Genomic DNA, 24,785 nt, shown 5'->3' with positions numbered 1-24,785 from the left:
TAGTGTGGAGTTAAAGTGTAGAGTAGCAACTGTAGTGTAGAGTTACATTGTAGAGTAGCAACTGTAGTGCAGAGTTACAGTATAGAGTTGCAACTGTAGTGTAGAGTTACAGTGTAGAGTAGCAACTGTAGTGTAGAGTTACATTGTAGAGTAGCAACTGTAGTTTAGAGTAGCAACTGTAGTGTAGAGTTACAGTGTAGAGTAGCAACTGTAGTGCAGAGTTAGAGTGTAGAGTAACAACTGTAGTGTAGAGTTACAGTGTAGAGTAGCAACTGTAGTGTAGAGTTACAGTGTAGAGTATTACCTGTAGTGTAGAGTTACAGTGTAGAGTATCAACTGTAGTGTAGAGTTACATTGTAGAGTAGCAACTGTAGTTTAGAGTAGCAACTGTAGTGTTGAGTTACAGTGTAGAGTAGCAACTGTAGTGTAGAGTTACAGTGTAGAGTAACATCTGTAGTGCAGAGTTACATTGTAGAGTAGCAACTGTAGTGTTGAGTAGCAACTGTTGTGTAGAGTTACATTGTAGAGTAGCAACTGTATTGTAGAGTTACATTGTAGAGTAACAGCTGCAGTGCAGAGTTACATTGTAGAGTAGGAACTGTAGTGCAGAGTTACAGTGTAGAGTAGCAACTGTAGTGTAGAGTTACATTGTAGAGTAGCAACTGTAGTGTAGCGTTACATTGTAGAGTAGCAACTGTACTGTAGAGTTACAGTGTAGAGGAGCAACTGTAGTGTAGAGTTACAGTGTAGAGGAGCAACTGTAGTGTAGAGACAGTGTAGAGTAGCAACTGTAGTGTGGAATTACAGTATAGAGTTGCAACTATAGTGTAGAGTTACAGTGTAGAGTAGCAACTGTAGTGTAGAGTTACAGTGTAGAGTATCAACTGTAGTGTAGAGTTACATTGTAGAGTAGCAACTGTAGTGTAGAGTAGCAACTGTAGTGTAGAGTTACAGTGTAGAGTAGCAACTGTAGTGCAGAGTTAGAGTGTAGAGTAACAACTGTAGTGTAGAGTTACAGTGTAGATTAGCAACTGTAGTGTAGAGTTACGGGGTAGAGTAGCAACTGTAGTGTAGAGTTACAGTGTAGAGTAATAGCTGTAGTGTAGAGTTACATTGTAGAGTGGCAACTGTAGTGTAGAGTTTCAGTGTAGAGTAGCAACTGTAGTGTAGAGTTATATTTTAGAGTAGCAACTGTAGTGTAGAGTTACAGTTTAGAGTAGCAACTGTAGTGTGGAGTTACAGTGTAGAGTAGCAACTGTAGTGTAGAGTTACAGTGTAGAGTAGCAACTGTAGTGCAGAGTTACAGTGTTGAGTAACAACTGTAGTGCAGAGTTACAGTGTAGAGTAGCAACTGTAGTGTCGAGTTACAGTGTAGAGTAGCAACTGTAGTGCAGAGTTACAGTGTTGAGTAACAACTGTAGTGCAGAGTTACAGTGTAGAGTAGCAACTGTAGTGTAGAGTTACAGTGTATAGTAGCAACTGTAGTGTAGAGTACAGTGTCCAGTAACAACTGTAGTGCAGAGTTACATTGTAGAGTAGCAACTGTTGTGTTGAGTAGCAACTGTATTGTAGAGTTACATTGTAGAGTAATAACTGTTTTGTAGAGTTACATTGTAGAGTAACAGCTGCAGTGCAGAGTCACATTGTAGAGTAGCAACTGGAGTGCAGAGTTACAGTGTAGATAGCAACTGTAGTGTAGAGTTACATTGTAGAGTAGCAACTGTAGTGTAGCGTTACATTGTAGAGTAGCAACTGTACTGTAGAGTTACAGTGTAGAGGAGCAACTGTAGTGTAGAGACAGTGTAGAGTAGCAACTGTAGTGTGGAGTTACAGTGTAGAGTAGCAACTGTAGTGTAGAGTTACATTGTAGAGTAGCAACTGTAGTGCAGAGTTACAGTATAGAGTAGCAACTGTAGTGTAGAGTTACAGTGTAGAGTAGCAACTGTAGTGTAGAGTTACATTGTAGAGTAGCAACTGTAGTTTAGAGTAGCAACTGTAGTGTAGAGTTACAGTGTAGAGTAGCAACTGTTGTGCAGAGTTAGAGTGTAGAGTAACAACTGTAGTGTAGAGTTACAGTGTAGAGTAGCAACTGTAGTGTAGAGTTACAGTGTAGAGTATTACCTGTAGTGTAGAGTTACAGTGTAGAGTATCAACTGTAGTGTAGAGTTACATTGTAGAGTAGCAACTGTAGTTTAGAGTAGCAACTGTAGTGTTGAGTTACAGTGTAGAGTAGCAACTGTAGTGTAGAGTTACAGTGTAGAGTAACATCTGTAGTGCAGAGTTACATTGTAGAGTAGCAGCTGTAGTGTTGAGTAGCAACTGTTGTGTAGAGTTACATTGTAGAGTAGCAACTGTATTGTAGAGTTACATTGTAGAGTAACAGCTGCAGTGCAGAGTTACATTGTAGAGTAGGAACTGTAGTGCAGAGTTACAGTGTAGAGTAGCAACTGTAGTGTAGAGTTACATTGTAGAGTAGCAACTGTAGTGTAGCGTTACATTGTAGGGTAGCAACTGTACTGTAGAGTTACAGTGTAGAGGAGCAACTGTAGTGTAGAGTTACAGTGTAGAGGAGCAACTGTAGTGTAGAGACAGTGTAGAGTAGCAACTGTAGTGTGGAATTACAGTATAGAGTTGCAACTATAGTGTAGAGTTACAGTGTAGAGTAGCAACTGTAGTGTAGAGTTACAGTGTAGAGTATCAACTGTAGTGTAGAGTTACATTGTAGAGTAGCAACTGTAGTGTAGAGTAGCAACTGTAGTGTAGAGTTACAGTGTAGAGTAGCAACTGTAGTGCAGAGTTGGAGTGTAGAGTAACAACTGTAGTGTAGAGTTACAGTGTAGATTAGCAACTGTAGTGTAGAGTTACGGGGAAGAGTAGCAACTGTAGTGTAGAGTTACAGTGTAGAGTAATAGCTGTAGTGTAGAGTTACATTGTAGAGTGGCAACTGTAGTGTAGAGTTTCAGTGTAGAGTTGCAACTGTAGTGTAGAGTTATATTTTAGAGTAGCAACTGTAGTGTAGAGTTACAGTTTAGAGTAGCAACTGTAGTGTGGAGTTACAGTGTAGAGTAGCAACTGTAGTGTAGAGTTACAGTGTAGAGTAGCAACTGTAGTGCAGAGTTACAGTGTTGAGTAACAACTGTAGTGCAGAGTTACAGTGTAGAGTAGCAACTGTAGTGTAGAGTTACAGTGTATAGTAGCAACTGTAGTGTAGAGTACAGTGTCCAGTAACAACTGTAGTGCAGAGTTACATTGTAGAGTAGCAACTGTTGTGTTGAGTAGCAACTGTATTGTAGAGTTACATTGTAGAGTAGCAACTGTTTTGTAGAGTTACATTGTAGAGTAACAGCTGCAGTGCAGAGTCACATTGTAGAGTAGCAACTGGAGTGCAGAGTTACAGTGTAGAGTAGCAACTGTAGTGTAGAGTTACATAGTAGAGTAGCAACTGTAGTGTATAGACAGTGTAGAGTAGCAACCTGAGTGTGGAGTTACAGTGTAGAGTAGCAGCTGTAGTGCAGAGTTACAGAGTAGAGTAACAACTGTAGTGCAGAGTTACATTGTAGAGTAGCAACTGTAGTGTTGAGTAGCAACTGTTGTGTAGAGTTACATTGTAGAGTAGCAACTGTATTGTAGAGTTACAGTGTAGAGGAGCAACTGTACTGTAGAGTTACAGTGTAGAGGAGCAACTGTAGTGCAGAGTTACAGTGTAGAGTAGAAACTGTAGTGTAGAGTTACATTGTAGAGTAGCAACTGTAGTGTAGCGTTACATTGTAGAGTAGCAACTGTACTGTAGAGTTACAGTGTAGAGGAGCAACTGTAGTGTAGAGACAGTGTAGAGTAGCAACTGTAGTCTGGAGTTACAGTGTAGAGTAGTAGCTGTAGTGTAGAGTTGCAGCTGTAATGTAGAGTTACAGTGTATAGTAGAAACTGTAATGTGGAGTTACAGTGTAGAGTAACAACTGTAGTGTAGAGTTACAGTGTAGACTAACAACTGTAGTGTAGAGTTACAGTGTAGAGTAGCAACTGTAGTGTAGAGTTGCAGTGTAGAGTTGCAACTGTAGTGTAGAGTTACAGTGTAGAGTTGCAACTGTAGTGTAGAGTTACAGTGTAGAGTAGCAACTGTAGTGTAGAGACAGTGTAGAGTAGCAACTGTAGTGTGGAGTTACAGTGTAGAGGAGCAACTGTAGTGTAGAGACAGTGTAGAGTAGCAACTGTAGTGTGGAATTACAGTATAGAGTTGCAACTGTAGTGTAGAGTTACAGTGTAGAGTAGCAACTGTAGTGTAGAGTTACAGTGTAGAGTATCAACTGTAGTGTAGAGTTACAGTGTAGAGTAGCAACTGTAGTGCAGAGTTAGAGTTTAGAGTAACAACTGTAGTGTAGAGTTACAGTGTAGAGTAGCAACTGTAGTGTAGAGTTACAGTGTAGAGTAGCAACTGTAGTGTAGAGACAGTGTAGAGTAGCAACTGTAGTGTGGAGTTACAGTGTAGAGTAGCAACTGTAGTGTAGAGTTACATTGTAGAGTAGCAACTGTAGTGCAGAGTTACAGTATAGAGTTGCAACTGTAGTGTAGAGTTACATTGTAGAGTAGCAACTGTAGTGTAGAGTTACGGGGTAGAGTAGCAACTGTAGTGTAGAGTTACAGTGTAGAGTATCAGCTGTAGTGTAGAGTTACAGTGTAGAATAGCAACTGTAGTGTAGAGTTACATTGTAGAGCAGCAACTGTAGTGTAGAGTTACATTGTAGAGTGTAACTGTAGTGTAGCGTTACATTGTAGAGTAGCAACTGTACTGTAGAGTTACAGTGTAGAGGAGCAACTGTAGTGTATAGACAGTGTAGAGTAGCAACTGTAGTGTGGAGTTACAGTGTAGAGTAGCAACTGTAGTGTAGAGTTACATTGTAGTGTAGCAACTGTAGTGCAGAGTTACAGTGTAGAGTTGCAACTGTAGTGTAGAGTTACAGTGTAGAGTAGCAACTGTAGTGTAGAGTTACAGTGTAGAGTATCAACTGTAGTGTAGAGTTACATTGTAGAGTAGCAACTGTAGTGTAGAGTAGCAACTGTAGTGTAGAGTTACAGTGTAGAGTAGCAACTGTAGTGCAGAGTTAGAGTGTAGAGTAACAACTGTAGTGTAGAGTTACAGTGTAGAGTAGCAACTGTAGTGTAGAGTTACAGTCTAGAGTAGCAACTGTAGTGTAGAGTTACAGTGTAGAGTAACAACTGTAGTGCAGAGTTACATTGTAGAGTAGCAACTGTAGTGTTGAGTAGCAACAGTTGTGTAGAGTTACATTGTAGAGTAGCAACTGTATTGTAGAGTTACATTGTAGAGTAACAGCTGCAGTGCAGAGTTACAGTGTAGAGTAGCAACTGTAGTGTAGAGTTACATTGTAGAGTAACAACTGTACTGTAGCGTTACATTGTAGAGTAGCAACTGTACTGTAGAGTTACAGTGTAGAGGAGCAACTGTAGTGTAGAGACAGTGTAGAGTAGCAACTGTAGTGTGGAGTTACAGTGTAGAGTAGCAACTGTAGTGTAGAGTTACATTGTAGAGTAGCAACTGTAGTGCAGAGTTACAGTATAGAGTTGCAACTGTAGTGTAGAGTTACAGTGTAGAGTAGCAACTGTAGTGTAGAGTTACATTGTAGAGTAGCAACTGTAGTTTAGAGTAGCAACTGTAGTGTAGAGTTAGAGTGTAGAGTAGCAACTGTAGTGCAGAGTTAGAGTGTAGAGTAACAACTGTAGTGTAGAGTTACAGTGTAGAGTAGCAACTGTAGTGAAGAGTTACAGTGTAGAGTATCAACTGTAGTGTAGAGTTACAGTGTAGAGTATCAACTGTAGTGTAGAGTTACATTGTAGAGTAGCAACTGTAGTTTAGAGTAGCAACTGTAGTGTAGAGTTACATTGTAGAGTAGCAACTGTAGTGTAGAGTTACAGTGTAGAGTAACATCTGTAGTGCAGAGTTACATTGTAGAGTAGCAACTGTAGTGTTGAGTAGCAACTGTTGTGTAGAGTTACATTGTAGAGTAGCAACTGTATTGTAGAGTTACATTGTAGAGTAACAGCTGCAGTGCAGAGTTACATTGTAGAGTAGGAACTGTAGTGCAGAGTTACAGTGTAGAGTAGCAACTGTAGTGTAGAGTTACATTGTAGAGTAGCAACTGTAGTGTAGCGTTACATTGTAGAGTATCAACTGTAGTGTAGAGTTACATTGTAGAGTAGCAACTGTAGTGTAGAGTTAGATTGTAGAGTAGCAATTGTAGTGTAGAGTAGCAACTGTAGTGTAGAGTTACATTGTAGAGTAACAACTGTAGTGCAGAGTTACAGTGTAGAGTAACAACTGTAGTGCAGAGTTACAGTGTAGAGTAGCAACTGTAGTGTAGAGTTACAGTTTAGAGTAGCAACTGTAGTGTAGAGTACAGTGTCGAGTAACAGCTGCAGTGCAGAGTTACATTGTAGAGTAGTAACTGTAGTGCAGAGTTACATTGTAGAGTAGCAACTGTAGTGTAGAGTTACATTGTAGAGTAGCAACTGTAGTGTAGCGTTACACTCGAGAGTAGCAACTGTACTGTAGAGTTACAGTGTAGAGGAGCGACTGTAGTGTATAGACAGTGTAGAGTAGCAACTGTAGTGTGGAGTTACAGTGTAGAGTAGCAACTGTAGTGTAGAGTTACATTGTAGAGTAGCAACTGTAGTGCAGAGTTACAGTGTAGAGTTGCAACTGTAGTGTAGAGTTACAGTGTAGAGTAGCAACTGTAGTGTAGAGTTACAGTGTAGAGTATCAACTGTAGTGTAGAGTTACATTGTAGAGTAGCAACTGTAGTGTAGAGTAGCAACTGTAGTGTAGAGTTACAGTGTAGAGTAGCAACTGTAGTGCAGAGTTAGAGTGTAGAGTAACAACTGTAGTGTAGAGTTACAGTGTAGAGTAGCAACTGTAGTGTAGAGTTACAGTCTATAGTAGCAACTGTAGTGTAGAGTTACAGTGTAGAGTAACAACTGTAGTGCAGAGTTACATTGTAGAGTAGCAACTGTAGTGTTGAGTAGCAACTGTTGTGTAGAGTTACATTGTAGAGTAGCAACTGTATTGTAGAGTTACATTGTAGAGTAACAGCTGCAGTGCAGAGTTACAGTGTAGAGTAGCAACTGTAGTGTAGAGTTACATTGTAGAGTAGCAACTGTAGTGTAGCGTTACATTGTAGAGTAGCAACTGTACTGTAGAGTTACAGTGTAGAGGAGCAACTGTAGTGTAGAGACAGTGTAGAGTAGCAACTGTAGTGTGGAGTTACAGTGTAGAGTAGCAACTGTAGTGTAGAGTTACATTGTAGAGTAGCAACTGTAGTGCAGAGTTACAGTATAGAGTTGCAACTGTAGTGTAGAGTTACAGTGTAGAGTAGCAACTGTAGTGTAGAGTTACATTGTAGAGTAGCAACTGTAGTGTAGAGTTACAGTGTAGAGTAGCAACTGTAGTGCAGAGTTAGAGTGTAGAGTAACAACTGTAGTGTAGAGTTACAGTGTAGAGTAGCAACTGTAGTGTAGAGTTACAGTGTAGAGTATCAACTGTAGTGTAGAGTTACAGTGTAGAGTATCAACTGTAGTGTAGAGTTACATTGTAGAGTAGCAACTGTAGTTTAGAGTAGCAACTGTAGTGTAGAGTTACAGTGTAGAGTAGCAACTGTAGTGTAGAGTTACAGTGTAGAGTAACATCTGTAGTGCAGAGTTACATTGTAGAGTAGCAACTGTAGTGTTGAGTAGCAACTGTTGTGTAGAGTTACATTGTAGAGTAGCAACTGTATTGTAGAGTTACATTGTAGAGTAACAGCTGCAGTGCAGAGTTACATTGTAGAGTAGGAACTGTAGTGCAGAGTTACAGTGTAGAGTAGCAACTGTAGTGTAGAGTTACATTGTAGAGTAGCAACTGTAGTGTAGCGTTACATTGAAGAGTAGCAACTGTACTGTAGAGTTACAGTGTAGAGGAGCAACTGTAGTGTAGAGTTACAGTGTAGAGGAGCAACTGTAGTGTAGAGACAGTGTAGAGTAGCAACTGTAGTGTGGAATTACAGTATAGAGTTGCAACTGTAGTGTAGAGTTACAGTGTAGAGTAGCAACTGTAGTGTTGAGTTACAGTGTAGTGTATCAACTGTAGTGTAGAGTTACATTGTAGAGTAGCAACTGTAGTGTAGAGTAGCAACTGTAGTGTAGAGTTACAGTGTAGAGTAGCAACTGTAGTGCAGAGTTAGAGTGTAGAGTAACAACTGTAGTGTAGAGTTACATTGTAGAGTAGCAACTGTAGTGTAGAGTTACATTGTAGAGTAGCAACTGTAGTGTAGCGTTACATTGAAGAGTAGCAACTGTACTGTAGAGTTACAGTGTAGAGGAGCAACTGTAGTGTAGAGTTACAGTGTAGAGGAGCAACTGTAGTGTAGAGACAGTGTAGAGTAGCAACTGTAGTGTGGAATTACAGTATAGAGTTGCAACTGTAGTGTAGAGTTACAGTGTAGAGTAGCAACTGTAGTGTTGAGTTACAGTGTAGTGTATCAACTGTAGTGTAGAGTTACATTGTAGAGTAGCAACTGTAGTGTAGAGTAGCAACTGTAGTGTAGAGTTACAGTGTAGAGTAGCAACTGTAGTGCAGAGTTAGAGTGTAGAGTAACAACTGTAGTGTAGAGTTACATTGTAGAGTAGCAACTGTAGTGTAGAGTTACAGTGTAGAGTAGCAACTGTAGTGTAGAGACAGTGTAGAGTAGCAACTGTAGTGTGGAGTTACAGTGTAGAGGAGCAACTGTAGTGTAGAGACAGTGTAGAGTAGCAACTGTAGTGTGGAATTACAGTATAGAGTTGCAACTGTAGTGTAGAGTTACAGTGTAGAGTAGCAACTGTAGTGTAGAGTTACAGTGTAGAGTATCAACTGTAGTGTAGAGTTACATTGTAGAGTAGCAACTGTAGTGTAGAGTAGCAACTGTAGTGTAGAGTTACAGTGTAGAGTAGCAACTGTAGTGCAGAGTTAGAGTTTAGAGTAACAACTGTAGTGTAGAGTTACAGTGTAGAGTAGCAACTGTAGTGTAGAGTTACAGTGTAGAGTAGCAACTGTAGTGTAGAGTTACATTGTAGAGTAGCAACTGTAGTGTGGAGTTACAGTGTAGAGTAGCAACTGTAGTGTAGAGTTACATTGTAGAGTAGCAACTGTAGTGCAGAGTTACAGTATAGAGTTGCAACTGTTATGTAGAGTTACATTGTAGAGTAGCAACTGTAGTGTAGAGTTACGGGGTAGAGTAGCAACTGTAGTGTAGAGTTACAGTGTAGAGTAATAGCTGTAGTGTAGAGTTACATTGTAGAGTAGCAACTGTAGTGTAGAGTTACAGTGTAGAATAGCAACTGTAGTGTAGAGTTACATTGTAGAGTAGCAACTGTAGTGTAGAGTTACATTGTAGAGTAGCAACTGTAGTGTAGCGTTACATTGTAGAGTAGCAACTGTACTGTAGAGTTACAGTGTAGAGGAGCAACTGTAGTGTATAGACAGTGTAGAGTAGCAACTGTAGTGTGGAGTTACAGTGTAGAGTAGCAACTGTAGTGTAGAGTTACATTGTAGAGTAGCAACTGTAGTGTAGAGTTACAGTGTAGAGTTGCAACTGTAGTGTAGAGTTACAGGGTAGAGTAGCAACTGTAGTGTAGAGTTACAGTGTAGAGTATCAACTGTAGTGTAGAGTTACATTGTAGAGTAGCAACTGTAGTGTAGAGTAGCAACTGTAGTGTAGAGTTACAGTGTAGAGTAGCAACTGTAGTGCAGAGTTAGAGTGTAGAGTAACAACTGTAGTGTAGAGTTACAGTGTAGAGTAGCAACTGTAGTGTAGAGTTACAGTCTAGAGTAGCAACTGTAGTGTAGAGTTACAGTGTAGAGTAACAACTGTAGTGCAGAGTTACATTGTAGAGTAGCAACTGTAGTGTTGAGTAGCAACTGTAGTGTAGAGTTACATTGTAGAGTAGCAACTGTATTGTAGAGTTACATTGTAGAGTAACAGCTGCAGTGCAGAGTTACATTGTAGAGTAGGAACTGTAGTGCAGAGTTACAGTGTAGAGTAGCAACTGTAGTGTAGAGTTACATTGTAGAGTAGCAACTGTAGTGTAGCGTTACATTGAAGAGTAGCAACTGTACTGTAGAGTTACAGTGTAGAGGAGCAACTGTAGTGTAGAGTTACAGTGTAGAGTAGCAACTGTAGTGTAGAGTTACAGTGTAGAGTAGCAACTGTAGTGTGGAATTACAGTATAGAGTAGCAACTGTAGTGTAGAGTTACAGTGTAGAGTAGCAACTGTAGTGTTGAGTTACAGTGTAGTGTATCAACTGTAGTGTAGAGTTACATTGTAGAGTAGCAACTGTAGTGTAGAGTAGCAACTGTAGTGTAGAGTTACAGTGTAGAGTAGCAACTGTAGTGCAGAGTTAGAGTGTAGAGTAACAACTGTAGTGTAGAGTTACATTGTAGAGTAGCAACTGTAGTGTAGAGTTACATTGTAGAGTAGCAACTGTAGTGTAGCGTTACATTGAAGAGTAGCAACTGTACTGTAGAGTTACAGTGTAGAGGAGCAACTGTAGTGTAGAGTTACAGTGTAGAGGAGCAACTGTAGTGTAGAGACAGTGTAGAGTAGCAACTGTAGTGTGGAATTACAGTATAGAGTTGCAACTGTAGTGTAGAGTTACAGTGTAGAGTAGCAACTGTAGTGTTGAGTTACAGTGTAGAGTATCAACTGTAGTGTAGAGTTACATTGTAGAGTAGCAACTGTAGTGTAGAGTAGCAACTGTAGTGTAGAGTTACAGTGTAGAGTAGCAACTGTAGTGCAGAGTTACAGTGTAGAGTAACAACTGTAGTGTAGAGTTACATTGTAGAGTAGCAACTGTAGTGTAGAGTTACAGTGTAGAGTAGCAACTGTAGTGTAGAGACAGTGTAGAGTAGCAACTGTAGTGTGGAGTTACAGTGTAGAGTAGCAACTGTAGTGTAGAGACAGTGTAGAGTAGCAACTGTAGTGTGGAGTTACAGTATAGAGTTGCAACTGTAGTGTAGAGTTACAGTGTAGAGTAGCAACTGTAGTGTAGAGTTACAGTGTAGAGTATCAACTGTAGTGTAGAGTTACATTGTAGAGTAGCAACTGTAGTGTAGAGTAGCAACTGTAGTGTAGAGTTACAGTGTAGAGTAGCAACTGTAGTGCAGAGTTAGAGTTTAGAGTAACAACTGTAGTGTAGAGTTACAGTGTAGAGTAGCAACTGTAGTGTAGAGTTACAGTGTAGAGTAGCAACTGTAGTGTAGAGTTACATTGTAGAGTAGCAACTGTAGTGTGGAGTTACAGTGTAGAGTAGCAACTGTAGTATAGAGTTACATTGTAGAGTAGCAACTGTAGTGCAGAGTTACAGTATAGAGTTGCAACTGTTATGTAGAGTTACATTGTAGAGTAGCAACTGTAGTGTAGAGTTACGGGGTAGAGTAGCAACTGTAGTGTAGAGTTACAGTGTAGAGTAATAGCTGTAGTGTAGAGTTACATTGTAGAGTAGCAACTGTAGTGTAGAGTTACAGTGTAGAATAGCAACTGTAGTGTAGAGTTACATTGTAGAGTAGCAACTGTAGTGTAGAGTTACATTGTAGAGTAGCAACTGTAGTGTAGCGTTACATTGTAGAGTAGCAACTGTACTGTAGAGTTACAGTGTAGAGGAGCAACTGTAGTGTATAGACAGTGTAGAGTAGCAACTGTAGTGTGGAGTTACAGTGTTGAGTAGCAACTGTAGTGTAGAGTTACATTGTAGTGTAGCAACTGTAGTGCAGAGTTACAGTGTAGAGTTGCAACTGTAGTGTAGAGTTACAGTGTAGAGTAGCAACTGTAGTGTAGAGTTACAGTGTAGAGTATCAACTGTAGTGTAGAGTTACATTGTAGAGTAGCAACTGTAGTGTAGAGTAGCAACTGTAGTGTAGAGTTACAGTGTAGAGTAGCAACTGTAGTGCAGAGTTAGAGTGTAGAGTAACAACTGTAGTGTAGAGTTACAGTGTAGAGTAGCAACTGTAGTGTAGAGTTACAGTCTAGAGTAGCAACTGTAGTGTAGAGTTACAGTGTAGAGTAACAACTGTAGTGCAGAGTTACATTGTAGAGTAGCAACTGTAGTGTTGAGTAGCAACTGTTGTGTAGAGTTACATTGTAGAGTAGCAGCTGTATTGTAGAGTTACATTGTAGAGTAACAGCTGCAGTGCAGAGTTACAGTGTAGAGTAGCAACTGTAGTGTAGAGTTACATTGTAGAGTAGCAACATTAGTGTAGCGTTACATTGTAGAGTAGCAACTGTACTGTAGAGTTACAGTGTAGAGGAGCAACTGTAGTGTAGAGACAATGTAGAGTAGCAACTGTAGTGTGGAGTTACAGTGTAGAGTAGCAACTGTAGTGTAGAGTTACATTGTAGAGTAGCAACTGTAGTGCAGAGTTACAGTATAGAGTTGCAACTGTAGTGTAGAGTTACAGTGTAGAGTAGCAACTGTAGTGTAGAGTTACATTGTAGAGTAGCAACTGTAGTTTAGAGTAGCAACTGTGGTGTAGAGTTACAGTGCAGAGTAGCAACTGTAGTGCAGAGTTAGAGTGTAGAGTAACAACTGTAGTGTAGAGTTACAGTGTAGAGTAGCAACTGTAGTGAAGAGTTACAGTGTAGAGTAGCAACTGTAGTGTAGAGTTACAGTGTAGAGTAACATCTGTAGTGCAGAGTTACATTGTTGAGTAGCAACTGTAGTGTTGTGTAGCAACTGTTGTGTAGAGTTACATTGTAGAGTAGCAACTGTATTGTAGAGTTACATTGTAGAGTAACAGCTGCAGTGCAGAGTTACATTGTAGAGTAGGAACTGTAGTGCAGAGTTACAGTGTAGAGTAGCAACTGTAGTGTAGAGTTACATTGTAGAGTAGCAACTGTAGTGTAGCGTTACATTGTAGAGTAGCAACTGTAGTGTAGAGTTACATTGTAGAGTAGCAACTGTACTGTAGAGTTACAGTGTAGAGGAGCAACTGTAGTGTTGAGTTACAGTGTAGAGGAGCAACTGTAGTGTAGAGACAGTGTAGAGTAGCAACTGTAGTGTAGAGTTACAGTGTAGAGTATCAACTGTAAGTGTAGAGTTACATTGTAGAGTAGCAACTGTAGTGTAGAGTAGCAACTGTATTGTAGAGTTACAGTATAGAGTAGCAACTGTAGTGCAGAGTAAGAGTGTAGAGTAACAACTGTAGTGTAGAGTTACAGTGTAGAGTAGCAACTGTAGTGTAGAGTTACAGTGTAGAGTAGCAACTGTAGTGTAGAGACAGTGTAGAGTAGCAACTGTAGTGTGGAGTTACAGTGTAGAGTAGCAACTGTAGTGTAGAATTACATTGTAGAGTAACAACTGTAGTGCAGAGTTACAGTGTAGAGTAGCAACTGTAGTGTAGAGTTACAGTGTAGTGGAGCAACTGTAGTGTATAGACAGTGTAGAGTAGCAACTGTAGTGTGGAGTTACAGTGTAGAGTAGCAACTGTAGTGTAGAGTTACATTGTAGAGTAGCAACTGTAGTTTAGAGTAGCAACTGTAGTGTAGAGTTACAGTGTAGAGTAGCAACTGTAGTGCAGAGTTACAGTGTAGAGTAGCAACTGTAGTGTAGAGTTACAGTGTAGAGTATCAACTGTAGTGTAGAGTTACAGTGTAGAGTATCAACTGTAGTGTAGAGTTACATTGTAGAGTAGCAACTGTAGTGTAGAGTAGCAACTGTAGTGTAGAGTTACAGTGTAGAGTAGCAACTGTAGTGTAGAGTTACAGTGTAGAGTAACATCTGTAGTGCAGAGTTACATTGTAGAGTAACAGCTGCTGTGCAGAGTTACATTGTAGAGTAGCAACTGTAGTGCAGAGTTACAGTGTAGAGTAGCAACTGTAGTGTAGAGTTACAGTGTAGAGTAGCAACTGTATTGTAGAGTTACATTGTAGAGTAACAGCTGCAGTGCAGAGTTACATTGTAGAGTAGCAACTGTAGTGCAGAGTTACAGTGTAGAGTAGCAACTGTAGTGTAGAGTTACATTGTAGAGTAGCAACTGTAGTGTAGCGTTACATTGTAGAGTAGCAACTGTAGTGTAGAGTTACAGTGTAGAGGAGCAACTGTAGTGTAGAGTTACAGTGTAGAGTAGCAACTGTAGTGTAGAGTACATTGTAGAGTAGCAACTGTAGTGTAGAGTAGCAACTGTAGTGTAGAGTTACAGTGTAGAGTAGCAACTGTAGTGCAGAGTTAGAGTGTAGAGTAACAACTGTAGTGTAGAGTTACAGTGTAGAGTAGCAACTGTAGTGTAGAGTTACAGTCTAGAGTAGCAACTGTAGTGTAGAGTTACAGTGTAGAGTAACAACTGTAGTGCAGAGTTACATTGTAGAGTAGCAACTGTAGTGTTGAGTAGCAACTGTTGTGTAGAGTTACATTGTAGAGTAGCAACTGTATTGTAGAGTTACATTGTAGAGTAACAGCTGCAGTGCAGAGTTACAGTGTAGAGTAGCAACTGTAGTGTAGAGTTACATTGTAGAGTAGCAACTGTAGTGTAGCGTTACATTGTAGAGTAGCAACTGTACTGTAGAGTTACAGTGTAGAGGAGCAACTGTAGTGTAGAGACAGTGTAGAGTAGCAACTGTAGTGTGGAGTTACAGTGTAGAGTAGCAACTGTAGTGTAGAGTTACATTGTAGAGTAGCAACTGTAGTGCAGAGTTACAGTATAGAGTTGCAACTGTAGTGTAGAGTTACAGTGTAGAGTAGCAACTGTAGTGTAGAGTTACATTGTAGAGTAGCAACTGTAGTGTAGAGTTACAGTGTAGAGTAGCAACTGTAGTGCAGAGTTAGAGTGTAGAGTAACAACTGTAGTGTAGAGTTACAGTGTAGAGTAGCAACTGTAGTGTAGAGTTACAGTGTAGAGTATCAACTGTAGTGTAGAGTTACAGTGTAGAGTATCAACTGTAGTGTAGAGTTACATTGTAGAGTAGCAACTGTAGTTTAGAGTAGCAACTGTAGTGTAGAGTTACAGTGTAGAGTAGCAACTGTAGTGTAGAGTTACAGTGTAGAGTAACATCTGTAGTGCAGAGTTACATTGTAGAGTAGCAACTGTAGTGTTGAGTAGCAACTGTTGTGTAGAGTTACATTGTAGAGTAGCAACTGTATTGTAGAGTTACATTGTAGAGTAACAGCTGCAGTGCAGAGTTACATTGTAGAGTAGGAACTGTAGTGCAGAGTTACAGTGTAGAGTAGCAACTGTAGTGTAGAGTTACATTGTAGAGTAGCAACTGTAGTGTAGCGTTACATTGTAGAGTAGCAACTGTACTGTAGAGTTACAGTGTAGAGGAGCAACTGTAGTGTAGAGTTACAGTGTAGAGGAGCAACTGTAGTGTAGAGACAGTGTAGAGTAGCAACTGTAGTGTGGAATTACAGTATAGAGTTGCAACTGTAGTGTAGAGTTACAGTGTAGAGTAGCAACTGTAGTGTAGAGTTACAGTGTAGTGTATCAACTGTAGTGTAGAGTTACATTGTAGAGTAGCAACTGTAGTGTAGAGTAGCAACTGTAGTGTAGAGTTACAGTGTAGAGTAGCAACTGTAGTGCAGAGTTAGAGTGTAGAGTAACAACTGTAGTGTAGAGTTACATTGTAGAGTAGCAACTGTAGTGTAGAGTTACAGTGTAGAGTAGCAACTGTAGTGTAGAGACAGTGTAGAGTAGCAACTGTAGTGTGGAGTTACAGTGTAGAGGAGCAACTGTAGTGTAGAGTACAGTGTAGAGTAGCAACTGTAGTGTGGAATTACAGTATAGAGTTGCAACTGTAGTGTAGAGTTACAGTGTAGAGTAGCAACTGTAGTGTAGAGTTACAGTGTAGAGTATCAACTGTAGTGTAGAGTTACATTGTAGAGTAGCAACTGTAGTGTAGAGTAGCAACTGTAGTGTAGAGTTACAGTGTAGAGTAGCAACTGTAGTGCAGAGTTAGAGTTTAGAGTAACAACTGTAGTGTAGAGTTACAGTGTAGAGTAGCAACTGTAGTGTAGAGTTACAGTGTAGAGTAGCAACTGTAGTGTAGAGTTACATTGTAGAGTAGCAACTGTAGTGTGGAGTTACAGTGTAGAGTAGCAACTGTAGTATAGAGTTACATTGTAGAGTAGCAACTGTAGTGCAGAGTTACAGTATAGAGTTGCAACTGTTAGTGTAGAGTTACATTGTAGAGTAGCAACTGTAGTGTAGAGTTACGGTGTAGAGTAGCAACTGTAGTGTAGAGTTACAGTGTAGAGTAATAGCTGTAGTGTAGAGTTACATTGTAGAGTAGCAACTGTAGTGTAGAGTTACAGTGTAGAGTAGCAACTGTAGTGTAGAGTTACATTGTAGAGTAGCAACTGTAGTGTAGAGTTACAGTGTAGAGTAGCAACTGTAGTGTAGAGTTACATTGTAGAGTAACAACTGCAGTGCAGAGTTACATTGTAGAGTAGCAACTGTAGTGCAGAGTTACATTGTAGAGTAGCAACTGTAGTGTAGAGTTACATTGTAGAGTAGCAACTGTAGTGTAGCGTTACATTGTAGAGTAGCAACTGTACTGTAGAGTTACAGTGTAGAGGAGCAACTGTAGTGTATAGACAGTGTAGAGTAGCAACTGTAGTGTGGAGTTACAGTGTAGAGTAGCAACTGTAGTGTAGAGTTACATTGTAGAGTAGCAACTGTAGTGTAGAGTTACAGGTAGTAGCAACTGTAGTGTAGAGTTACATTGTAGAGTAGCAACTGTAGTGTAGAGTAGCAACTGTAGTGTAGAGTTACAGTGTAGAGTAGCAACTGTAGAAACTGTAGTGTAGAGTTACAGTGTAGAGTAGCAACTGTAGTGTAGAGTTACAGTCTAGAGTAGCAACTGTAGTGTAGAGTTACAGTGTAGAGTAACAACTGTAGTGCAGAGTTACATTGTAGAGTAGCAACTGTAGTGTTGAGTAGCAACTGTTGTGTAGAGTTACATTGTAGAGTAGCAACTGTAGTGTAGAGTTACATTGTAGAGTAACAACTGCAGTGCAGTAGTAGCAACTGTAGTGTAGAGTTACATTGTAGAGTAGCAACTTTATTGTAGCGTTACATTGTAGAGTAGCAGCTGTACTGTAGAGTTACATTGTAGAGTAGCAACTGTAGTGTAGAGATCAGTGTAGAGTAGCAACTGTAGTGTGGAGATTACAGTGTAGAGTAGCAACTGTAGTGTAGAGTTACATTGTAGAGTTGCAACTGTAGTGCAGAGTTACAGTATAGAGTTGCAACTGTAGTGTAGAGTTACATTGTAGAGTAGCAACTGTAGTGTAGAGTTCATTGTAGAGTAGCAACTGTAGTGTAGAGTTACAGTGCAGAGTAGCAACTGTAGTGCAGAGTTAGAGTGTAGAGTAGCAACTGTAGTGTAGAGTTACAGTGTAGAGTAGCAGCTGTAGTGAAGAGTTACAGTGTAGAGTAGCAACTGTAGTGTAGAGTTACAGTGTAGAGTAACATCTGTAGTGCAGAGTTACATTGTTGAGTAGCAACTGTAGTGTTGTGTAGCAACTGTTGTGTAGAGTTACATTGTAGAGTAGCAACTGTATTGTAGAGTTACATTGTAGAGTAACAGCTGCAGTGCAGAGTTACATTGTAGAGTAGCAACTGTAGTGCAGAGTTACAGTGTAGAGTGGCAACTGTAGTGTAGAGTTACAGTGTAGAGTAGCAACTTTAATGTGGAGTTACAGTGTAGAGTAGCAACTGTAGTGTAGATTTACATTGTATAGTAGCAACTTTAGTGTAGAGTAGCAACTGTAGTGTAGAGTTACAGTATAGAGTAGCAACTGCAGTGCAGAGTAGCAACTGTAGTGTAGAGTTACATTGTAGAGTAGCAACTGTAGTGTAGAGTTACAGTGTAGAGTAGCAACTGTAGTGTAGAGTTACAGTGTAGAGTAGCAACTGTAGTGTAGAGTTACATTGTAGAGTAGCAACTGTAGTGTAGAGTTACAGTGTAGAGTAACAACTGTAGTGTAGAGTTACAGTGTAGAGTAGCAACTGTAGTGTAGAGTTACAGTGTAGAGTAGCAACTGTAGTGTAGAGTTACAGTGTAGAGTAGCAACTGTAGTGTAGAGTTACAGTGTAGAGTAGCAACTGTAGTGTAGAGTTACAGTGTAGAGTAGCAACTGTAGTGTAGAGTTACATTGTAGAGTAGCAACTGTAGTGTAGAGTTACAGTGTAGAGTAACAACTGTAGTGCAGAGTTACATTGTAGAGTAGCAACTGTAGTGTAGAGTTACATTGTAGAGTAGCAACTGTAGTGTAGAGTTACATTGTAGAGTAGCAACTGTAGTGTAGCGTTACATTGTAGAGTAGCAACTGTAGTGTAGAGTTACAGTGTAGAGTAGCAACTGTAGTGTAGAGTTACATTGTAGAGTAGCAACTGTAGTGTAGAGTTACAGCGCAGCAGAGTTACATTGTAGAGTAGCAACTGTAGTGTGGAGTTACAGTGTAGAGTAGCAACTGTAGTGTAGAGTTACATTGTAGAGTAGCAACTGTAGTTTAGAGTAGCAACTGTAGTGTAGAGTTACAGTGTAGAGTAGCAACTGTAGTGCAGAGTTACAGTGTAGAGTAGCAACTGTAGTGTAGAGTTACAGTGTAGAGTATCAACTGTAGTGTAGAGTTACAGTGTAGAGTATCAACTGTAGTGTAGAGTTACATTGTAGAGTAGCAACTGTAGTTTAGAGTAGCAACTGTAGTGTAGAGTTACAGTGTAGAGTAGCAACTGTAGTGTAGAGTTACAGTGTAGAGTAACATCTGTAGTGCAGAGTTACATTGTAGAGTAACAGCTGCTGTGCAGAGTTACATTGTAGAGTAGCAACTGTAGTGCAGAGTTACAGTGTAGAGTAGCAACTGTAGTGTAGAGTTACAGTGTAGAGTAGCAACTGTATTGTAGAGTTACATTGTAGAGTAACAGCTGCAGTGCAGAGTTACATTGTAGAGTAGCAACTGTAGTTCAGAGTTACAGTGTAGAGTAGCAACTGTAGTGTAGAGTTACATTGTAGAGTAGCAACTGTAGTGTAGCGTTACATTGTAGAGTAGCAACTGTACTGTAGAGTTACAGTGTAGAGGAGCAACTGTAGTGTAGAGTTACAGTGTAGAGGAGCAACTGTAGTGTAGAGACAGTGTAGAGTAGCAACTGTAGTGTAGAGTAGCAACTGTAGTGTAGAGTTACAGTGTAGAGTAGCAACTGTAGTGCAGAGTTAGAGTGTAGAGTAACAACTGTAGTGTAGAGTTACAGTGTAGAGTAGCAACTGTAGTGTAGAGTTACAGTCTAGAGTAGCAACTGTAGTGTAGAGTTACAGTGTAGAGTAACAACTGTAGTGCAGAGTTACATTGTAGAGTAGCAACTGTAGTGTTGAGTAGCAACTGTTGTGTAGAGTTACATTGTAGAGTAGCAACTGTATTGTAGAGTTACATTGTAGAGTAACAGCTGCAGTGCAGAGTTACAGTGTAGAGTAGCAACTGTAGTGTAGAGTTACATTGTAGAGTAGCAACTGTAGTGTAGCGTTACATTGTAGAGTAGCAACTGTACTGTAGAGTTACAGTGTAGAGGAGCAACTGTAGTGTAGAGACAGTGTAGAGTAGCAACTGTAGTGTGGAGTTACAGTGTAGAGTAGCAACTGTAGTGTAGAGTTACATTGTAGAGTAGCAACTGTAGTGCAGAGTTACAGTATAGAGTTGCAACTGTAGTGTAGAGTTACAGTGTAGAGTAGCAACTGTAGTGTAGAGTTACATTGTAGAGTAGCAACTGTAGTGTAGAGTTACATTGTAGAGTAGCAACTGTACTGTAGAGTTACAGTGTAGAGGAGCAACTGTAGTGTTGAGTTACAGTGTAGAGGAGCAACTGTAGTGTAGAGACAGTGTAGAGTAGCAACTGTAGTGTAGAGTTACAGTGTAGAGTATCAACTGTAAGTGTAGAGTTACATTGTAGAGTAGCAACTGTAGTGTAGAGTAGCAACTGTATTGTAGAGTTACAGTATAGAGTAGCAACTGTAGTGCAGAGTAAGAGTGTAGAGTAACAACTGTAGTGTAGAGTTACAGTGTAGAGTAGCAACTGTAGTGTAGAGTTACAGTGTAGAGTAGCAACTGTAGTGTAGAGACAGTGTAGAGTAGCAACTGTAGTGTGGAGTTACAGTGTAGAGTAGCAACTGTAGTGTAGAGTTACATTGTAGAGTAACAACTGTAGTGCAGAGTTACAGTGTAGAGTAACAACTGTAGTGCAGAGTTACAGTGTAGAGTAGCAACTGTAGTGTAGAGTTACAGTGTAGAGTAGCAACTGTAGTGTAGAGTACAGTGTCGAGTAACAGCTGCAGTGCAGAGTTACATTGTAGAGTAGCAACTGTAGTGCAGAGTTACATTGTAGAGTAGCAACTGTAGTGTAGAGTTACATTGTAGAGTAGCAACTGTAGTGTAGCGTTACATTGTAGAGTAGCAACTGTACTGTAGAGTTACAGTGTAGAGGAGCAACTGTAGTGTATAGACAGTGTAGAGTAGCAACTGTAGTGTGGAGTTACAGTGTAGAGTAGCAACTGTAGTGTAGAGTTACATTGTAGAGTAGCAACTGTAGTTTAGAGTAGCAACTGTAGTGTAGAGTTACAGTGTAGAGTAGCAACTGTAGTGCAGAGTTACAGTGTAGAGTAGCAACTGTAGTGTAGAGTTACAGTGTAGAGTATCAACTGTAGTGTAGAGTTACAGTGTAGAGTAGCAACTGTAGTGTAGAGTTACAGTGTAGAGTAACATCTGTAGTGCAGAGTTACATTGTAGAGTAACAGCTGCTGTGCAGAGTTACATTGTAGAGTAGCAACTGTAGTGCAGAGTTACAGTGTAGAGTAGCAACTGTAGTGTAGAGTTACAGTGTAGAGTAGCAACTGTATTGTAGAGTTACATTGTAGAGTAACAGCTGCAGTGCAGAGTTACATTGTAGAGTAGCAACTGTAGTGCAGAGTTACAGTGTAGAGTAGCAACTGTAGTGTAGAGTTACATTGTAGAGTAGCAACTGTAGTGTAGCGTTACATTGTAGAGTAGCAACTGTACTGTAGAGTTACAGTGTAGAGGAGCAACTGTAGTGTAGAGTTACAGTGTAGAGGAGCAACTGTAGTGTAGAGACAGTGTAGAGTAGCAACTGTAGTGTAGAGTAGCAACTGTAGTGTAGAGTTACAGTGTAGAGTAGCAACTGTAGTGCAGAGTTAGAGTGTAGAGTAACAACTGTAGTGTAGAGTTACAGTGTAGAGTAGCAACTGTAGTGTAGAGTTACAGTCTAGAGTAGCAACTGTAGTGTAGAGTTACAGTGTAGAGTAACAACTGTAGTGCAGAGTTACATTGTAGAGTAGCAACTGTAGTGTTGAGTAGCAACTGTTGTGTAGAGTTACATTGTAGAGTAGCAACTGTATTGTAGAGTTACATTGTAGAGTAACAGCTGCAGTGCAGAGTTACAGTGTAGAGTAGCAACTGTAGTGTAGAGTTACATTGTAGAGTAGCAACTGTAGTGTAGCGTTACATTGTAGAGTAGCAACTGTACTGTAGAGTTACAGTGTAGAGGAGCAACTGTAGTGTAGAGACAGTGTAGAGTAGCAACTGTAGTGTGGAGTTACAGTGTAGAGTAGCAACTGTAGTGTAGAGTTACATTGTAGAGTAGCAACTGTAGTGCAGAGTTACAGTATAGAGTTGCAACTGTAGTGTAGAGTTACAGTGTAGAGTAGCAACTGTAGTGTAGAGTTACATTGTAGAGTAGCAACTGTAGTTTAGAGTAGCAACTGTAGTGTAGAGTTACAGTGTAGAGTAGCAACTGTAGTGCAGAGTTAGAGTGTAGAGTAACAACTGTAGTGTAGAGTTACAGTGTAGAGTAGCAACTGTATTGAAGAGTTACAGTGTAGAGTATCAACTGTAGTGTAGAGTTACAGTGTAGAGTATCAACTGTAGTGTAGAGTTACATTGTAGAGCAACGTATTTAGCAACTGTAGTGTAGAGTTACAGTGTAGAGTAGCAACTGTTATAAGTGTAGAGTAACATCTGTAGTGCAGAGTTACATTGTAGAGTAGCAACTGTAGTGTTGAGTAGCAACTGTTGTGTAGAGTTACATTGTACAGTAGCAACTGTATTGTAGAGTTACATTGTAGAGTAACAGCTGCAGTGCAGAGTTACATTGTAGAGTAGGAACTGTAGTGCAGAGTTACAGTGTAGAGTAGCAACTGTAGTGTAGAGTTACATTGTAGAGTAGCAACTGTAGTGTAGCGTTACATTGTAGAGTAGCAACTGTACTGTAGAGTTACAGTGTAGAGGAGCAACTGTAGTGTAGAGTTACAGTGTAGAGGAGCAACTGTAGTGTAGAGACAGTGTAGAGTAGCAACTGTAGTGTGGAGTTACAGTATAGAGTAGCAACTGTAGTGTAGAGTTACAGTGTAGAGTAGCAACTGTAGTGTAGAGTTACAGTGTAGAGTATCAACTGTAGTGTAGAGTTACATTGTAGAGTAGCAACTGTAGTGTAGAGTAGCAACTGTATTGTAGAGTTACAGTGTAGAGTAGCAACTGTAGTGCAGAGTTAGAGTGTAGAGTAACAACTGTAGTGTAGAGTTACAGTGTAGAGTAGCAACTGTAGTGTAGAGTTACAGTGTAGAGTAGCAACTGTAGTGTAGAGACAGTGTAGAGTAGCAACTGTAGTGTGGAGTTACAGTGTAGAGTAGCAACTGTAGTGTAGAGTTACATTGTAGAGTAACAACTGTAGTGCAGAGTTACAGTGTAGAGTAACAACTGTAGTGCAGAGTTACAGTGTAGAGTAGCAACTGTAGTGTAGAGTTACAGTGTAGAGTAGCAACTGTAGTGTGGAGTTACAGTGTAGAGGAGCAACTGTAGTGTAGAGTTACATTGTAGTGTAGCAACTGTAGTGCAGAGTTACAGTGTAGAGTTGCAACTGTAGTGTAGAGTTACAGTGTAGATTAGCAACTGTAGTGTAGAGTTACAGTGTAGAGTATCAACTGTAGTGTAGAGTTACACTGTAGAGTAGCAACTGTAGTGTAGAGTAGCAACTGTAGTGCAGAGTTAGAGTGTAGAGTAACAACTGTAGTGTAGAGTTACAGTGTAGAGTAGCAACTGTAGTGTAGAGTTACAGTCTAGAGTAGCAACTGTAGTGTAGAGTTGCAGTGTAGAGTAACAACTGTAGTGCAGAGTTACATTGTAGAGTAGCAACTGTAGTGTTGAGTAGCAACTGTTGTGTAGAGTTACATTGTAGAGCAGCAACTGTATTGTAGAGTTACATTGTAGAGTAACAGCTGCAGTGCAGAGTTACAGTGTAGAGTAGCAACTGTAGTGTAGAGTTACATTGTAGAGTAGCAACTGTAGTGTAGCGTTACATTGTAGAGTAGCAACTGTAGTGTAGAGACAGTGTAGAGTAGCAACTGTAGTGTGGAGTTACAGTGTAGAGTAGCAACTGTAGTGTAGAGTTACATTGTGGAGTAGCAACTGTAGTGCAGAGTTACAGTATAGAGTTGCAACTGTAGTGTAGAGTTACATTGTAGAGTAGCAACTGTAGTTTAGAGTAGCAACTGTAGTGTAGAGTTACAGTGTAGAGTAGCAACTGTAGTGCAGAGTTACAGTGTAGAGTAGCAACTGTAGTGTAGAGTTACATTGTAGAGTATCAACTGTAGTGTAGAGTTACAGTGTAGAGTATCAACTGTAGTGTAGAGTTACATTGTAGAGTAGCAACTGTAGTTTAGAGTAGCAACTGTAGTGTAGAGTTACAGTGTAGAGTAGCAACTGTAGTGTAGAGTTACAGTGTAGAGTAACATCTGTAGTGCAGAGTTACATTGTAGAGTAACAGCTGCAGTGCAGAGTTACATTGTAGAGTAGCAACTGTAGTGCAGAGTTACAGTGTAGAGTTGCAACTGTAGTGTAGAGTTACAGTGTAGAGTAGCAACTGTATTGTAGAGTTACATTGTAGAGTAACAGCTGCAGTGCAGAGTTACATTGTAGAGTAGCAACTGTAGTGCAGAGTTACAGTGTAGAGTAGCAACTGTAGTGTAGAGTTACATTGTAGAGTAGCAACTGTAGTGTAGCGTTACATTGTAGAGTAGCAACTGTACTGTAGAGTTACAGTGTAGAGGAGCAACTGTAGTGTAGAGTTACAGTGTAGAGGAGCAACTGTAGTGTAGAGACAGTGTAGAGTAGCAACTGTAGTGTGGAATTACAGTATAGAGTTGCAACTGTAGTGTATAGTTACAGTGTAGAGTAGCAACTGTAGTGTAGAGTTACAGTGTAGAGTAGCAACTGTAGTGCAGAGTTAGATTGTAGAGTAACAACTGTAGTGTAGAGTTACAGTGTAGAGTAGCAACTGTAGTGTAGAGTTACAGTGTGGAGTAGCAACTGTAGTGTAGAGTTACAGTTTAGAGTAACAACTGTAGTACAGAGTTACAGTGTAGAGTAGCAACTGTAGTGTAGGTTAACAGTGTAGAGTAGCAACTGTAGTGTAGAGTTACAGTGTAGAGTAGCAATTGTAGTGGGGGAGAAAGAGAGGGAGAGAAAGAGAGAGAGAGAGAGAGAGAGAGAGAGAGAGAGAGAGAGAGAGAGAAAGAAAGAAAGAAAGAGAGATTTCCACAGGCCAAGGATATGTCAGATAGCACAGTGCAGAGAGAGAAAGAGGGAGATCGTAAAAGATAGAAAGCGAGAGATTGGGAGAGGAAGAGGAAGATAAGGAGGAGTGGGTTAAGGGAAGATAAACAGAAAGTGTTTCCTGGAGAGCAACGTTAGAGAGGATGGAGAGAGCAGT

General features: G+C 40.2%; 1 protein-coding gene across 2 annotated transcripts in view; it reads left to right on the top strand.

Annotated features, from left to right (window-relative positions):
- dock2 (dedicator of cytokinesis 2) overlaps positions 1–24,785 on the top strand; it is a 150,745-nt gene that overhangs the window by 112,724 nt on the left and 13,236 nt on the right. The gene's annotated exons all lie outside the window — the stretch shown is intronic.

The sequence above is a fragment of the Salmo salar genome, chromosome ssa09 (assembly GCF_905237065.1).
Source record: "Salmo salar chromosome ssa09, Ssal_v3.1, whole genome shotgun sequence".
Lineage (NCBI taxonomy): Eukaryota > Metazoa > Chordata > Actinopteri > Salmoniformes > Salmonidae > Salmo > Salmo salar.
This window is presented reverse-complemented; position numbering and strand designations above follow the sequence as displayed.